General features: G+C 38.7%; 1 pseudogene; it reads left to right on the top strand.

Moving 5' to 3' along the window:
• Window positions 1-8,447: 8,447 nt before the first annotated feature.
• On the top strand, window positions 8,448-8,775 carry LOC147997970 (glutaredoxin-1 pseudogene; annotated as a pseudogene).
• Window positions 8,776-11,943: the final 3,168 nt, after the last annotated feature.

Genomic DNA, 11,943 nt, shown 5'->3' with positions numbered 1-11,943 from the left:
GGAACACTCCTCCATTGTTGGTGGGATTGCAGACTGGTAAAACCATTCTGGAAATCAGTCTGGAGGTTCCTCAGAAAATTGGACATTGAACTGCCTGAGGATCCAGCTATACCTCTCTTGGGCATATACTCAAAAGATGCCTCAACATATAAAAAAGACACGTGCTCCACTATGTTCATCGCAGCCTTATTTATAATAGCCAGAAACTGGAAAGAACCCAGATCCCCTTCAACAGAGGAATGGATACAGAAAATGTGGTACAGCTACACAATGGAATATTACTCAGCTATCAAAAACAACGAGTTTATGAAATTCGTAGGCAAATGGTTGGAACTGGAAAATATCATCCTGAGTGAGCTAACCCAATCACAGAAAGACATACATGGTATGCACTCATTGATAAGTGGCTATTAGCCCAAATGCTTGAATTACCCTATATCCCTACAACAAACGAAACTCAAGACGGATGATCAAAATGTGAATGCTTCACTCCTTCTTTAAATGAGGAAAAAGAATACGCTTGGCAGGGAAGGGAGAGGCAAAGATTAAAACAGAGACTGAAGGAACACCCATTCAGAGCCTGCCCCACATGTGGCCCATACATATACAGCCACCCAATTAGACAAGATGGATGAAGCAAAGAAGTGCAGACCGACAGGAGCCGGATGTAGATCGCTCCTGAGAGACACAGCCAGAATAGAGCAAATACAGAGGTGAATGCCAGCAGCAAACCACTGAATTGAGAATAGGTCCCCCGTTGAAGGAATCAGAGAAAGAACTGGAAGAGCTTGAAGGGGCTCGAGACCACAAAAGTACAACAATGTCAAGCAACCAGAGCTTCCAGGGACTAAGCCACTACCTAAAGACTATACATGGACTGACCCTGGACTCTGACCCCATAGGTAGCAATGAATATCCTAGTAAGAGCACCAGTGGAAGGGGAAGCCCTGGGTCCTGCTAAGACTGAACCCCCAGTGAACTAGTCTATGGGGGGAGGGCGGCAATGGGGGGAGGGTTGGGAGGGGAACACCCATAAGGAAGGGGAGGTGGGAGGGGGATGTTTGCCCGGAAACCGGGAAAGGGAATAACACTCGAAATGTATATAAGAAATACTCAAGTTAATAAAAAAAAAAAAAGAAAAAAAAGATATACAAACAAACAAAAAAAAGAAGTTGGATTAAGATTAAGAAGTTGGAGAAATTGACTAATGTGGTCCAGAAGATTACCTGTGAGTTGGCTAAACTCCCAGGAATGCTGACCCATTGCACCAACAGCATTTGGACAAAAGATAGCCATTATGCCCACTTCCTTGTTGACTGTCCTGATCCCTCTCTGTTAACCTCAGTTTTCTCACACCACAGGAAAATGCAAATGTAATGTACTCATGTAAAAACTATTTTTTCTGCCTCTCAGAGGCAGGATATGAAGAAAGGATAGGAGTGTGATAAGAAGCTATTTAATTTATCAGAAAAGCAAAAGCTGTGTTTTGAATAACAGTCTTGGGATACGGCAAGTAAAGTGTGCGCTTCCAACATGGATTTTAATAGACAGAGAATGCATATTCTGTCCTCAGAGGAATACAAAAAGCTGGTCAGCTACTGAAGCACAGAAACTTAAATTTAGATAAGTAAACTTTTATTAATATATTTTAAAGATTTATTTTATTTGATTTGTATGATTATTGTGTAACTGTCAGACATAACATAAGTGGGCATCAAATACCATTATATATGGTTGTATGCCACGATGTTTTTGCTGGGAATTAAACTCATGACATATGGAAAAGCAGTCAGTGCTCCTAAATGCTGAATCATCTTACCAGCCTAAATTACTTTTGATGATGATGGTGATGGTATTGATGATGGTGATGCTATTGATGATGATAATGGTGATGATGATGTTTGCTATAATTATTACTATTATTATCATTATTATTATTATACTGTAATTCTAAATGGATCAAGACTTACACTCCTTTAATACTCTTCCACCTCTCCTGTTTCAAGGAGAACCTACTATAAGAAAGACACCATCAGAGCTGCCCATCCTCCTCAGCATTAAAGAAAGAAAAGATTTTCTTTGTCTTGGTTCTGGAGATTTTCTTGTTGACTGGGCTCATAGCTTCAGACCTGAAGACAGGTAGACTATGGAAATGGGAGCTCCTTTTGGAGGAATCTGCTTATTTTGGAATAACTGGGAAATAGTGAGCAAGAATAAGGATTTGGTCCATCAACTTATCCCTTGCTGAGAATAAAGTCTCCTGGGAACTGGGTAAGCAGGGTAAGCAGGAATGGCTAACAAGTCAACCCAGGTGGGTAACGTTTGTCCATTAGGTATGCAGGGGGAGCATTTCATTGACTAAGCTGAATGTAACCCTGTCCACTATGTTCTAACACCAAGCAATGAAAGTTTTGTTGATTTTGTATATCCTGTGGCCCAGCAAGTGTTTTTCACATTCTGTATGCAGTTTCTTCACTGATATGAACACTGTGAGAATGGAGGGAGCCGAGGAAAGCCACAGGCAACAACATTCTACATTCTAGAAGATCAAGGCCTTCTCAGAAAAAAACATCCTTGTATCTATGAATTCATCAGTGAGGTAAATTGGAACCAACCTCTGGTCATGCAGCTGATATCTGTTACACAGTCCTGTTGACTAACTATTCCATGGGGTAAAGAAAGCAACAAAAATTAGCAAGAGATAAAAAAATTAAAAATAAGTCAGAACTCTGATACCTAGCAGTAACTGGTCCTGATGGGGGTCACAAATAAAATGAAGGGTATTGTCTTGAGCAAAATATACTCAGCTGGAATTCTCAGATGTTCAGATGTGCTTGAAAATCTGTCACAAAAGACTGTATTGATATCATACTCTAGTCCAGAAAGACCATACCCAAAAGTATATTTTTCTTTCTGTAGTACAGTGTTGCAACTACTTCACATCAAACATTTGTATGTGAGGCTGAAATTAATATTCTACATAGATGAAAGCATTCCCTCAATCCTTGTCTTAGTAATTTTTTTTTAATTTGGAAAATGGCTGAGAATTCATCAGTTCCATACCTGAAGTGAAATAACTGTTCCTCTGACTGTATACATAGAGGACATCTGAGTATTAGTTGTAATTTTTACTCAGTGACGTCCCCCATGGATCTGTTTGATCCTGAATACGCATGCATAGTCATATTTTAGCTAAGGGAATCATTTAGCATCCAAAACATTACAAGATCCATCTGCTGTAAATATTATCCTTTCACACAGGTGAGGGAAGGTGCATGAAGGTCTGTATATTAAAGTTTGAAGTTTTTACACCATACATAGATGAAATCTTTTCATTTACACAGGTGAAGGAAGGTGTATCAAAGGCAGTATATCAAAGTTTGTAGGTATTACACCATCCATAGATGAATATATATCAAGAAGAATTGCATAGGGCCACACATTTCTAAGCCAGGAGGGACAAGAAATAACTTCACATGGAAACTTAAAATAATCTGATGCTATGGTATGTAGACTGTTAATAGATAACGAAAACCATATATACAAGGTGCTATTCAAAAAGTATCAAGAGACAGTTTGAAACCTACGTTTAGCACAAAGAGATTGATTCCCCCACTTTACAGATTCTGATCAGAACCATTTAGTATTAAGGAAACTATATTAGAATTGAGTTGAAAGAGGAATGATTTGAAAACAGTAACAACTGAATCCCACTTTGAAAACAACATTTCAGAGATGTCTAGTAACTCAATTTGATTTTATGGAACTGTAGTTCCTCAGTTCTCATGATTTTAGGATTGAACCTGGTCATTACTAGTCATGACTCTGTAGGGACAGTAAGAGTTTGACAATTCTTCAAGTTGAAAAATCTAAGAAACCATCCTGGGAACAGCTGAATTCAAATGGGAGAAACTTGTGCTTAGGTAAATCCATTACCTAAGACTGAGCAGCTGGTTCAAAGCCAAGGAGAAACATTGTATCTAAATAAGGACTTCCTGATGCAGAACGTGTTACTAAAATGAGGAAAGCTAAGGGCTTCAGGAAATATGCTTTAGGAAGACTTTGAATGGTAGAAATTATATGCTATTAATTTAATGGTACACATTGAGAGGATGAAATTTTAAAATCTTTATCTCCCTCAGAGTGAAAATATTTGAGCTGAGTAAATGCTGTAGGCCATGTAGGAAAGGGAAGTTAGTTTCCATTCAGACATTGGGATTCCCTACACACTGAACATGAACATGGGAGGCTTTCAAAGAAATGTTGAAGCACATAAAAAACTGCTGGGGATACAGAAGTTGTCTCAGAGGGTTAATTCATTCTTGTTATGAGGGATTTTCAAGTTTATTATTGTAAATCAGTCAAGAGAAATTCAAAATCTAGAAACTAAATTCTGTACATGTCTCATATTAGCCTTGGATATCCTTGACCTGTAAAGGCCCCAAAGAGGCATAGCTAGATTCATCTTTAAAACTCTATTACAATTGGTGACTGACTGCCTTCCCACTATGTTCCCAAGGCCCGCCACATGGTACGACTGTGGTGCTATATCTTCAACAAGAGAAAGCTGATTATCTTAATTACTGTGTTTTGTTTCTGGTTTGAGTTTTGATTTCTTCAGGTATTAACATTCTTTGCTTTGGTTGGAAGTTTTGTTATTCACTCTTTATTAATTTTTGTTCTTCTGGTGAATTTTCAGTTTGGTTGAGGTCATGCACTTTATATTATGATTGTATAATTTAAGCACTTTTTGAAAAAAAGTTAATATATATTTTTCAGAATAAATTGTGTTTTTCAACTCTTAAGAAACTTGGTTTTTTATGTGTGGTGTAGCCATCCTGTAATACGACAAACCATTTGCGGAGATAGGTCACTGAAACATTCATTGGCCTTGGGAATGATAATTTGTTCACAACAAGCCAGAGGTAAACATGTGGATTGGACTTTCGATGTTGCTAATGTGGCCCACAGTGGATACCAATTTCATGATGGATAAGGTATCCATGATGCATCCTTGTGGTCATATATTTAGGTTGTCCTAAAATATAGTACTCTAGTGGTGATCATATAGGACAAAGTAGTGAGAGACTCAATAGATTTGCTTTAATTATTCTCAGGACTGAAAACAGTCACCAATGGAGTAAAAATAGAAATCAGGAAAACCAGACCTATCTGTCTCTGGTTTCATGAAATATAGTCACAGTGGGAACCACTTGGGAGAGATAAGGAATTCCATGTTTCTAAAAACCTTTTTTATACTTAGTTTTTATATTTTTGCCTTGAATATATATTTGGTGCCTATTTTGAATAATTGTTTGGGTCAGTTTATTATCATTAACATTATTATTGCTATTATTTCTTTTCTTTTATATTTATTATTGTTTTTAATCTTTACTAACTTGAGTATTTCTTATTTACCTTCCCAATTGTTATTCCCTTTCCTATTTTCTGGGCCAACATCACCCTAACACCTCCCCCTCCACCTCAATATGGGATTGCGCTTCCCATCCTCCCCCCATTAAAACCCTCACTCCAACAATCACATTCACGGGGGGTTAAGTCTTGGAGGACCAAGGGATTCCCCTTCCACTGGGGCTCTTATTACCTATTCATTGGTACCTATGAGGATGGAGCCCAGGGTCAGTAAATGTATTGTCTTGGGGAAGTGGCTTAGTCCCTGGAGCTCTGGTTGCCTGGCATTGTTGTTCATATGGGGTCTTGAGACCCTTCAAGTTCTTCCAGCCCTTTCTCTGATTCCTTCAATGGAGGTCCCATTCTCAGTTCAGTGGTTTGCTGCTGCCATTGGCCTATGTATTTACTGTATTCTTGGTGTGTCTCTCAGGAGAGAGCTACATCCGGTTCCTGTTGGCCTGCACTTCTTTGCCTCATCCATTTTATCTAATTGGGTGGCTTTATATGTATGTGCCAGATGTGGGGCACACTCTGAATGAGTGTTATTTCTCCCTCTGCTCTAAACTTTGCCTCCATATACCCTGTCCAGGGTATTCTTGTTCCCCTTTTAAAGAAGGAATGAAGATTTGCGTTTAAAATCTGTATGGTAAGAACTTCAAGCCTCTGAAGAAAGAAATTGAAGAATACCTCAGAAGGTGGAAATGTCTTCCATGCTCATGGATTGGCAGGATTAAAATAGTAAAAATGGCCATTTTACCAAAAGCGATCTGCAGATTTAATGCAATAACCATCAAAATACGAATAGAATTCTTCAGAGATTTAGACAGGACAATTTCCAAATTCATCTGGAATAACAAAAAACTGAGGATAACGAAAACCTCAACAATAAAATGACTTCTGGGAGAATCTCTATCCCTGAACTCAAGCAGTATTACAGAGCAATAGTGATAAAACTGCATGTTATTGGTACAGAGACAGACAGACAGACCAGTTGAATAGAATTGAAGACCCAAAAATGAAACCACAAACCTATGGTCACATGATTTTTGACAAAGGAGCCAAAACCATCAAATGGAAGATAGCATTTTCATCAAATGGTGTGGGTTCTAAGTGAGATCTGCATGTAGAAGAGTGCAGATCAATCCATGCTTATCGCCCTATAAAAACTTAAAACCAAGGGGATCAAGGACCTCCACATCAAACCAGATGCACTCAAACTAATAGAAGAGAAAGTGGAAAGCATGTCAAACACATGGACACTGGAGAAAATTTCCTTAACAAAACACCAATGGCATATGCTCCAAGATCAAGAATCGACAAAGGGGATATCATAGAACTGCAAAGTTAATGTAAGGCAAAGGACACTGTTACTGTTTCTTTTTTACATAAGTGTTTTGCCTGCTTTAAATGCTATGCAACATATACATGCAATTTCCACTGAAGCCAGTTGGGTTAGCGAATTCCACATGGAATTGGGTTACCCTTTTGGTTCTATGCTTAGCAAATGCTCAAAATTCATGAGCTATCTTTCCAGCCCATGTGCATGACTTTTTTCCTTTCTATTGTACTGTATTAGTTGAACTGGATCTAACTCAACTAAAGTGAGAAGCTTGGTGAGACCTACAGGAATACATATATGGTATAGACATGGTCATTGTCTAAACTGCCAGTAATCCGTGCAGGTTATTCGTGGATACTGCATTATACCTCAGCATCTCTAAACTCTCAAATCTCATTCTTGGTGACAATGTAGATTTGACCCATCAGATTTAATGAAGAATTGAGAAACTCTATTAGTGGTGAAAGTGGAAAGGAAATCACATTGATGTATCATAAATGCAGTGCTAAGAGCAAGATTCAGACAAGTCTGTGGGGATGCAGCCTGCAGCTGAGACGACACACATTTGGTGGAAAATGATTCAGTTCAAAAATGGGAAGGGAGAAACGTAGTTGATATTGTTCTAATAGATTTAACAACATTTAAAATTCGTTTCCTCCAGGTCAGTGCATGACTGTTGTAAAGCAACTCCTGCAATGAACTTTTGAGACCAAACATCAGCCAGAGAATTAATGTGTGATAGAAATAATTCTGTGTCTCCCCAGACTGTTGCTTTGAAACTAAGAGTCAAAAGTATCCATTCTATGAATGATATATAAATATATACATATTATAGCAGGATGGATATAGAGTTTCTTCATTTCCGACAATGAGGTTTTCAGCAGGTGAATTGGGTCAGCAAAAAAGGTAATTTTTGCTGACTCTTGATACTTGAAATACTTCCCTAGGAGCCCCATGATTGAAAGAAAGAACAAACTTCAGACAACTTGTCTCAGATTTTTATATAGCTCAGTTTTCCAAGTCTTGGTCCACAAAAGGAAAGACATATGATTTTACAATTCTTGTTTATCCTGTAATTCTTCTACATGATGCACTCATGCAAATATATTACTGTGCATTCAAAGATTACTATTTCTATTTTTATTCTGTTGAAAGAACTATAGAAAATAAGAAGGACTGTATCAAATCATCATATGAAAATCATGCTAAAGGAATGTGGCCATTGGAAATTTGTAACTGAGCTGAAACTCCTACTAGACTCAAACTGCTCTAAAAGGTCTTCTCTAGATTCCTGGTGCAGAAGCCGGTATACCCTAACAGAACGTAAAGGATGAATCTCTCTGTACAGAGGCAAGGGATTTGGCACAATGATCACAGGCCATGGACCACATAATTTAACAATGGCTGGCTATTTGGAAAGTCCTAGAACCCATTAGTTTATTGGTCCAAAAGGCTAGATGTCTCATCTGGTCATTGTTATATGATAAATCTTCAGAACGCAGGTTCTAATGTCTATGAGGGTTTGGTAGCAATGTGAGTGCAAGCAGGAAAAAGGAAAAGCTTCTTTCTTCCATGTTTTCTATGGGCTTCAGGTAGAAAGCATGGTTTAGAATACATTGGGATTGGGATTGGGATTCTCAAACAGACCAGTATCTTCAAATGAACTTACTTTTCTGGGAAGCTGCAGCCTGTCAGCATGGCTGACATGTATGTGAAATACGAGATCCAGTATGGGAAGGCAGTCCTGTTCATTGATCCCACCAGTACCTTCTGCAGAAATATGCAAGAAATATTCAATTAACTCCCTTACAAACATGGTGTTCTGGGATTTGTGGACATCACAGCCACTAACAACACCAATGCGATTCAAGATTACTTTCAACAGCTCACTGGAGTGAGAACACTTCCTTGGGTCTTCATAGGTAAAGAAAGACAGGATAGGCAGACACAGTGATCTAATCTCCCTCCAACAGAATGGGGAGCTGATTACATAGTTGAAGCAGATTGGAGATATGCAGTTATGAAAGGGGTGGCAGTAAAAACCCATGCTGACAACAGACGTTCTGTCTTGCTGAAGCCAGTGCACCTGAGAGTTGATGTGCATCATGGAGGATGTCAGTATTTTCTTAGGATTGGGATTTTCAAGAAACTGATTTTATTCTATTCCTCAATGCTAAAACCTGATGCTGTTTTCCTGAAACCATGGTGTAGAGAAGCTTAACAGATCACACAGGATTGACTATCCATTCTTCATGTGCTGATATGTCTCTACCTCTAAGCCCATATTTAAAAAACCAGTGCATCTAAATCTCCAGTGAATCAGTTACTGTTTTTCTACCATGCTAATCTGCTGAGGTGATTTTGCAGAATTCCTCTTCCTAATGATTAAATGATTAATGATTAAAACAATGAATATTGTGAAGTTGTTAATTGTCTACACACAGGACTTTCTCACTTCTGCATTTACAGCTCTCAAATGGTGTTCTCAAATTTTCCCTCCCATAATCACAGAAGTCCACAATATATTACCTTTGAAGGAATAAAAGAGAATATGAATTGTGTTGGGTAGCAGGCAGCAATCAGAAGCATCAAGGTCTTTGTGGTAATTTAACAGATATGAATTTCATTTCTTCCATGAAAGTTTAACCAAGATTCTTCCTTTTTTGATACTCTCAGTCTCTTGATTTGTTTCCCGGCTATCACAGATACCATAATGGTTAGATTAAAAAGTGTTCACTATATCATGATAATAAACTTATTCTTAGAAATTCCCTTTTTGTTGCTACATATCTATAAGGAAGTTTGAATTCAGATCAAGCAGCTTGAATCCACAGAGATTTCATCCTTCTCTAATTAGCATTTGTCCATAATACTACATCTGAGCCAGAGTTTCTATTGCTGTTATGAAATACCATGACGAAAAGGGAAAAAAGAAACTTGGGGAAAAATGTATTTATTTTAGTATACATTTTCTTTTTTAAAATTTTATTTAATAGAATTTTACAATCCAAATTTCATCCCTCTCCCAGCACATATTCTGACTGTTCTACATCCCATACCTACTCCCTTCATGCCCATCTGAATGAAGCTGTCCCCCACTCCACCCAAGGTCTACCAGACCTCTCCACTCTGCGGGGACTCAGGTCTCTTGATGGTTAAGTGCATCTTCCCTTGTTGTGTCCAGAACCACCACTCCAGTCTTAGATGCCTCATATTAGCTGGTGCATGATGCTGCATTGATGGCTCAGTGTCTGAAAAAAATTTACTGAGGTCCAGGTTAGTTAACAATGCTGGTCCTCCTACAGGCTTGCTCCCCTCCTCAGCTTCCTCCAGCTTTTCCCTAGTTCGACCACAAGCCTTAGCAACTTCTGTTCATTGGCTGAGTGTAATTGTCTGCATCTGACTCCTTCAGCGGCTTGTTGGTCTTTCAGAAGGCAGTCATATCAGGTTCGTTTTTTGAACATGACAAAGCCTGACTAATAGTGTTAGGCCTTGGGTCCTCTACTTAATCTGGTTCCCAGATATGGTGGGTCACTGGAATTCCTATTGCGCAGGATCTTCTCTGGTTTTTATCCCTGAAGTTATTTCAGACAGGAACAAATATGGATCAGAGTTTTGATTTGTGGATGTCAAACTTATCCCTCACTTGATGCTCTCTCTTCCTCATGGAGGTAGTCTCTACAGGTTCCCAATACCCACTCCTCAACTTTAACTGAGTCCTGATAGTCTCTTACCTCTCAGGTCCCTGGAATATTCTAGAGCCAAGCACCACCTCCAACCTTTTTGCTCCTGAGGTTGCCTGTTTCCATTCATTCTGCTGGCACTCAGTGCTTCAGTCCTACACAGCACCAATAACTGACCATGTTCCCCTCTTTACCTTACTGCCTCCTTTCTCACCCAGGTCCCTCACTCTTCCCTCCTGTGGTTCATTCCTTCTCCCTCTCAGCTGGGATTGAGATTCCTCACTTTTGCTGTTCAGCCTATTAAACTTATATTTTTCCTTTAATAAAAATTGGATATTTTGGTTTCATTTCAAATATTATTCACTTTCCCAGTTTTCCAGTCATAAGACTCCTATCCCTTCCCCCCACCAGTTCTTCTATAAAGGTGTTCCCCCTCACCAACCACCCCCTGACATTCCCCTACACTGGGGGTTCGAGCTTTGGAATGCCTAAGACCTTCTCCTCCCATTGATGTCCAACAAGACCATTCTCTGCTACATATGCAGTTGGAGCCATAGTTCTGTCCATGTACAGTCTTTGAATATTGGTTTAGTACCATAAAGCTATGGGTTGTTGGTATTGTTGTTCTTATGGGCTTGAAAACCCATTCAGTCCTGTTAATCCTTTCTCCAAATTTACTAACAAGAGGTTCGTTTGCATTCCACTGGTTTGCCAATAACCTTCACTTCTGTAATTAGCATGATCTCCCTGGGTCTCTCAGGAAAGAACTATATCCGTTTTCTGGCAGCCTGCACTTTTTAGCATCATCAATCTCATGTAGTATTGTGACAGTTCTATCTATCTATCTATCTATCTATCTATCTATCTATCTATCTATCTATCTATCTCTATCTTTATCTCTATCTCTATCTCTATCTTTATCTATATCTATATCTCTATATCTATCTATCTCTCACTCTCTCCTCTCTCTCTCTCTCACTCTCTCTCTCTCTCATATATATATATATATATATATATATATATATATATATATATATATGGTGGCTCCTACAGCTATGTTGTTAGGTGGAATTTTAGGATGGATTCTGTATAACTAGGTCATAAATGTTAAATCACCAAAGGCCAAAGCCAATCAGACTCCCTCCTGTTATTATGAACCTATTGAAGTTGAGGTTTCTCTGGACATCAAGCTATTCCTCTTCCTGCCCACCCTCTTGAGTAATGTGTGACCTGAAGAAAGAATCATGGTAAAACCCCCAAAACCCTTAAGTCTGGCCCTAGGAACACAGGAAGGTAGATATTATAGAACTGATATCTAATGGGACTAGAATTCCGGTTTCCATAGTCCATAATGTCCATTCCTTTACTGATGTCTCATAAATGTTGGGTAAAATAAGGATTTATGAGTTTATCATTTGAATTAGGTACACAATATTTACACTGTTATATTCACTCTCACCTGGGCACTCTCTGTTGCTAATTCATTGCAAAAATTGGAATTGCAAAACA

The sequence above is a fragment of the Rattus norvegicus genome, chromosome Y (assembly GCF_021556685.1).
Source record: "Rattus norvegicus strain SHRSP/BbbUtx chromosome Y, alternate assembly SHRSP_T2T, whole genome shotgun sequence".
Taxonomy (NCBI): Eukaryota; Metazoa; Chordata; class Mammalia; order Rodentia; family Muridae; genus Rattus; species Rattus norvegicus.
The sequence above is the reverse complement of the archived record's forward strand: the minus strand, read 5'-3'. Positions and strand labels throughout refer to the sequence as shown.